Source organism: Marmota flaviventris, chromosome 18 (assembly GCF_047511675.1).
Source record: "Marmota flaviventris isolate mMarFla1 chromosome 18, mMarFla1.hap1, whole genome shotgun sequence".
Classification (NCBI taxonomy): domain Eukaryota; kingdom Metazoa; phylum Chordata; class Mammalia; order Rodentia; family Sciuridae; genus Marmota; species Marmota flaviventris.
The window spans coordinates 18042047-18048387 of record NC_092515.1 but is presented as its reverse complement, the minus strand read 5'-3'; the positions used below and the strand labels follow the sequence as shown (position 1 = coordinate 18048387).

At 44.7% G+C, this 6341-nt stretch overlaps 1 pseudogene; it reads right to left on the bottom strand.

Annotated features, from left to right (window-relative positions):
* Positions 1–5497: 5497 nt before the first annotated feature.
* Positions 5498–5787, bottom strand: LOC114097547 (cAMP-regulated phosphoprotein 19 pseudogene; annotated as a pseudogene).
* Positions 5788–6341: the final 554 nt, after the last annotated feature.

Genomic DNA, 6341 nt, shown 5'->3' with positions numbered 1-6341 from the left:
AGGGCTGGGAGGCTCCCTGAGGACACTTTGGCACCTTGAGGCTTGGAGGTGTGTGCTCAGAGTGGTCTTTGTGTACCTGTCCCATACTAATTTGTGATGAGCACTCGCCTGTCCCTTCCCGTGGCCCCCACCCAATGCACACACTCATCCACCACTGCTGTGCGGCTGTCACAAACACCCACTGCACACCCTGGACACGGTGGCTCACATAGCTGCCTCACAAACTCCTCTACACCTGCCTGAGGTTACCTGCCACACAGGTAACTCACCTGCAAGACATCACCAGAACACACGCTTGTCTATGCCAACGTGGGAGCGGGGAAAGGTTTGCATCTTCAGCTTCGAGGATCCTGGGAATGGTGGTGGCCAGAGGCCAGGGAGGCGTTGAGCCAAGAAAGTAGACAAAGACTTCCAGGAACTCGCGGCCAGGCTCGTGGCTCTGCCTGGCTGAGGTGGTCAGCTTGGTGTTGCTAATGATGAAAATCCCAGGTGAGGACAGCCAGGGGAGGGAAGGGGTATTTTGGGTCACCATTCCAGAGATTTAGTCCCTGGCCAGCCGACTCCATTTCTGGGTTCCAAGGTGAGGCAGAACATGGTGGCAGGAGGGCCTGAGGGAAGGGCGCTGCTCTACTCGTGGCAGCAGGAGGCAGAGAGAGCAGGGGAAGGGGCCACAGAGAAAATGAACCCTTGTAGATTGTGCTGCCAGGGCCACCTCCTCGGCCCTGTCCCCTGCCTGTATTACCACCTCTCAGTCCATTCAAACCAGGATGGACTAATAGGTGACAGCTCTCATAATCCAATCATTTCACCTCCAAATAATTCTGCGTGAACACAGGAGCTCTGGGGGACACCTCATATCCCAACCATGAGGCTGGCCTGGTCTGGCTCTTAAGTAGAGGTGGACATGGGCCTGAGGGATGGTCACATGGCCAAGCTGTGTGGGTCTCAGCCAGGAACTGTTGTCCCCAAGGCCACTCTGGAACGCAGATCCTGCCACACAGACACGAGCTCCTTCCCTTGTACTTCCTCTTAGCTGTCCCTGCTCAGCCCAGCTCTCCTCTCGCGTCCCCCACTGCTGTGGGGTAGAAAAGTCACACTGACCTTGGGGAGCAGAGCTCCATTGGCTGGGCTGCTAGTGGGAAGGATGGGTTTTCCAAGACACAGACACGGTGGTAAGCTGAGCAGTGGCACCTGGGGACCCTGGAGCAATGTCCCCCTAGCATTTGGTTGATGCTGGAAGTCAGTCAGCTGGAAGAGGTGTGATGGCACTTCTTGGGGGCAGCATTTTTCCTTTCTGTCCATGCAACTTTGGGATCTAGAAGCCTTAGTTCATGAGATACTTCTACCAGGGGACACGGGAACGATTCTGTTAAAATCAAAAGTTGAGAGCACTTCCTGGCCACGTTGGTGTCCTCACCCCAGTGGGCAGGCAGAGAATCTGTTGTCATGACTGGTGTGACTAACCTTGTTCATCAAGGGGAAATGAGGTGACTACCACACAATGGGGACAAGAAGGATATGTGTGGAGTGTCAGAGATCCCCATGGCACCATTTAGAACTCGCTTAACCTGTGGTGATGTTAATGGAAAGCTGAGACTCTCCACTGCAGACAGGACTGGTAATGGCCCCCTCCTTCTGGGACAAAGGTTTGGTCTCTCATTCAGGGAGGGATATAGTGAGTTGTGTATAGTGAGTTGTGTTTGCTCTGGGAAAAGAGGGTATGAAATGGGATAGTGGAAAAGGCAGTAGGAAATATGATCCTAAGTGCTAGCTATGGAATATGAGGATTTGTAGAAGTGGGCTGTGGTGGTTATGAGTATTTCTTATTTTGACATGTATATGTTTGTGTGCGTGTATTTTTTTAAACTATTCCCTTCTCTCTTTCTCTTACCATTCACTATAGGATATGTAATAGTGCCAGGTGCAGTGGTGCACGCCTATAATACCAGTGACTCGGGAGGCTGAGGCAGGAGGATCTCGAGTTCAAAGCCAGCCTCAGCAACTTAGTGAGATCCTATCTCTAAGTAAAATACTAAAAAGGGCTCAGGATGTGACTCAGTGGTTAAGTGCCCCTGGAGTTCAATCCCTAGTACCAAGGAAAAAAAAATTTGTAATAGTATATAATTTTTCCCCTTTTCTTGGTGCTGGGAATTAAACCCAGGGCCTTGGCTACGCTAGGCAACACTCTGTCACTGAGCTATATCCCCCAGGTCCCTGGTTAATCTTTTTTTTTTTTTGGACAGGATCTCCAGGCTGACCTTGAACTCCTAGGCTCAAGCAATCTTTTTGTCCTAGCCTCCTGAGTAGCTGGGACTATAGTCATGTGCCACATGCCCAGCCCCTAGTCAATCTCATGTCTCAGTAGGTAATAGGGTATCAAGGATGTAAATCATTAAGGAGAATGGACATCATTCATCAGTGGATAAACGGACTTGGCGCCTTATTTGGTGACTTACTGCATTTTCAGTTCTACAAGAGACAGTCGATCCTGAAGGTGGAAGCATAATTTCTGGGATCTCTGGAAGCTAAGCATGGTTGCAGGAGGTGTACGTGAAGGCCAGATTGTCAAGAGTGGCCTCTGGTGGACTTGTGCTGGACTGGACCTCCCTCCTTTTTTTTTTTTTTTTTCTTTTGGATACTAGGGATTGAACTCAGGGGCTCTCAACCACAGAGGCACATCCCCAGCCCCTTTTTGTATTTTATTTAAAGCAGGGTCTCATTGAGTTGCTTAGCACCTTTCTTTTGCTGAGGCTGGCTTTGAACTTTCGATCCTCCTGCCTCAGCCTCCCAAGCTGTTGGGATTATAGGCATGTGCCACGGTGCCCAGCCATGCATAGTTCTTGACTGGTGTCCATCACATATCCTCATGTGAGATTCGGAAGCCAAGCGTGGAGCAGCAGCCACATTTCTGTGCTCGGAAGGTTGGTGCTGGGCACTGCACTGTGGCTCCTCCTCTGTCTCACTCGATGTTAAGTCAGCTGAATCTCCAGTTCTTCTGGCGCCTGCTAGATCTCCTCCGTCAGCTTTCCCCAGCCCTCACCCTGGCCACCTGGCTGCTGACCGCAGACCCAGCACCAGAGGCAGAAGCAGCAGCCTTACATGGACTGGCTAAGCAATTGTCACCGTGGCACAAGGGTGAATCCCTGTAATAAATACCTCGTTCTGTGTCATTCCTAGAGATTCTGTTTCACTGATCAGCCCAGGAGGATGTGGTTCCTGATCCTGAGATAAGTGGGTATGAAGAAGATAACAGCTTCCCTTGGAGCAGACTGAGGGGGATAGCAGGCCCTAACAGGAAGGATGCTGTAGTTTAAATGTGGGTCCCTTGCGTAGTACTTGATGAGACTTAATTGCCACTGTACAGTGGTTAGAGGTAGGACCTTGAAGAGGTGTTTAGGTCTTGAGGGCACTGCTCTTATGAATGTATCAGGGCCATTGTTAGGGGAATGGTTTTTAAATTTTTTTAAATTTATTTTTTATTGTGGGACTGGGTTTTCTCCTCTTGTACTTTCTCTGTTTGTTTTGCTCCTGCCATGCCATGCCTTGTATTAAGGCAGCAGGAAGGCCATTATCAGATGAAGGCACCTTGATAATAGGACACTCAGCCTCAGAACTGTGAGCCAGTTTTTTTTTTCTCCCAGAGAGGCACAAGAAAGAGGGATTAGCCATGTTATTCCTCATCGAAAAGGTGATCAGCGCCATGACAGACCGAGGGGCCATTTTTCCCTATAGCCCAGCAGTGTTGACCAACAGGACATTTATACCTCGGGCAGACAGACAGGCATGGGCCCTTCTAGCGGACAGCTTGTACCAGGAGGAGCAGCAGCAAAAGCTAAAGAAGCTCTTACAAACATGGGTGAAGTTTTGAAAGCTGCAGGCCGTGACTTCAGTAATGTGTTCAAATAAACTGTTTTGCTGGCTGACATATTTCAAGAACCATTTTCCTGCTAGAACTGCTTACCAGGTTAGCTGCTTAACCCAAAGGAGCATGCGCTGACATTGAAGTGGTGGCTGTCCAAGGACGTCTCACTTTAAGTGAGCACAGTGTTCTCGTTCTCATCGTGTCTTTGTTTGTTTGTTTCATTATAAAATTTTTGCTTAAACAATTGTTACATGCCAATAATAATACAGGGTTAAGTGGTAAGTTGACAACTGAGAAATGAAAGAAGGAAAACACCATTATTGTGTTATAAAATACAGCATTCAGCACAGCAAATTAAAAAGAGTCAGGATACAGATGCCTATGCTATCATATAAACTAAATAGCCCAATACTGTAAGTCCAAAGAAGCAAAGAAAGGCAGAAATGAAAATAAGTTGGGTGGCGGGGCAGGGAGGAGAAGAAAACAGAAGGCAGAGTATGGAGAGCCTTTTACTCTAGTGTACCCAAAGTTAAGCGTGGAACTAAAAAGTCTGTATACTTAAAAAAAGTGTGTATAAATTATATGAACTGCAGTTTTCATAAAAGTCAAAATAAGATCTGCATAGGACAAAAGATATGCCTAAGCAACATATCATATTTGCACAAGGCCACTGAACGTCATGAATATTAGTAACAATTGTAAAAGCTTAATTCTACGGCAGACTGAGTGAAGATGAAGACTTCAGTTTGGTATTCTATAAGCCCAAGATTGTACACTACTCTTATTATATAAAAGCTGTAAGGATATATAGTTTTTTTGTGCGTAGGAGGAACTCTTGTGCTTCTCGATGGCACATTATCTACTTTCTAATATGTGAAATTAATACAGACATTTATGAAAGGTTGTGCAAAAGTACTGTATTTACAAAAATGACACAAAAGTGAATTCAACAGTCGATGCACATGCATTCTTCATTCACATCCTCAACAATGAAAGGTATTTAACACTACAAAACTAAATAAGAGTACTAGCTTCAATGGCAGCTGTTAAGCACTGAAGTCACGTAAGTTACACCAGAATGGGCAAATATTGCCCAAATAAAATTCTATTGTTAAAGCTGAAACAGGTTTAAGGCCATTCAAGTTCAAGCACAGTTATACAAATCTTTCAAGGCCCCCTCGTATTTTCATTTGAATTTGTGATCTTTCTTCAAACCTGTGGTCTTAAACTTCTGTTTGACAAAATCCAGAAGGAAAATACAGAAGAAATCAATACAGAGGTTACATTAAATAAGAGTAACATACACAGCTATAATTAAGATAAGCGAGGAAGGCAAAACATTAAAATTGTAAAATTTGCTTATTACTTGTGGGAACCTTTATTAGGAGTTAGGTGATATATACAAATATTTTCAAGTAGATTACTTATGTTGCTCTAACATGTCCTTTTCATCAATGCACTGTTAAAACCAATCAAAACCTCTACACATGTATATTCCAGCACATACTATGGCTACCTGCAAAGCCGCCAGTCTCATTTAAATGACGTAGTGAATGAAAAGAATAAAAGGTGGATAAGTAACATATGAGGAGAAATAATGGGAATTAGAAAATTCATGCAGATCAGCTCTTTTAATCAGCCAGCCAGCTTGCTAGCAACAAGGGATGGTTTCCGTTGAGGAAAGTCCTAGGGAGTGGGAATATGGTCACCAGTGACCTCTGTCTTATCCGGGGCTGCAGTGGGAAGTTGCTTGTTCTTCATCTTTGCTTTTGCATGTTGCAATCCCCAGAATCAAAATATTTTTGCCCTTTCTGCAATCGTTTCCTTAAAAAATCTGAGCCTACAGGCTTTTGTCCCAGGTGAAGATACCTTGCTTTTAATTTTGCTTCTTCAGCTTTCTCTGGACGAGTCACTTTATCTTCCATTTCCTTCTGCTCCTCCCTCTGCCTAGCTGTGCTCCTCTGGCCCAGTGCAACCGAACACTTCCTCATCGTTCTTTAAATGAGAACACATGATGAGTGTAACGCCACATCATGTACAACCACAAGGATAGGAAGTTATACCCCATGTATGTACGATACGTCAAAACGCATTCCACTGTCCTGGGTAACTACAAAGAACAACAACAACAAAAAATGAATTCACATCTTGATTTTTGCAATTGATATCGGAAAAGTGTATGTGTAACTAAAATATCTGAAATTATCATGAAAATACCACGTCATAGAGGGATTTGACATAAATTGATTATAATATAATTGAACTGAATAATGAATGCGGTTACTGATGCTATAACTCATTGCTGAATATGGGAGAAGAGATGCTCCCTACACAGTCACTCAGATGAATAAAAGGATAGGGCAAATAACACAAAGGAAAAATGAGTCATTATTCCTGAAAAATATTAAGGAGCAAACCTAATTCAATGAAATCCTATTAATTTAATGATGTGAAATATTTAGTTCTCATGTTAGATATG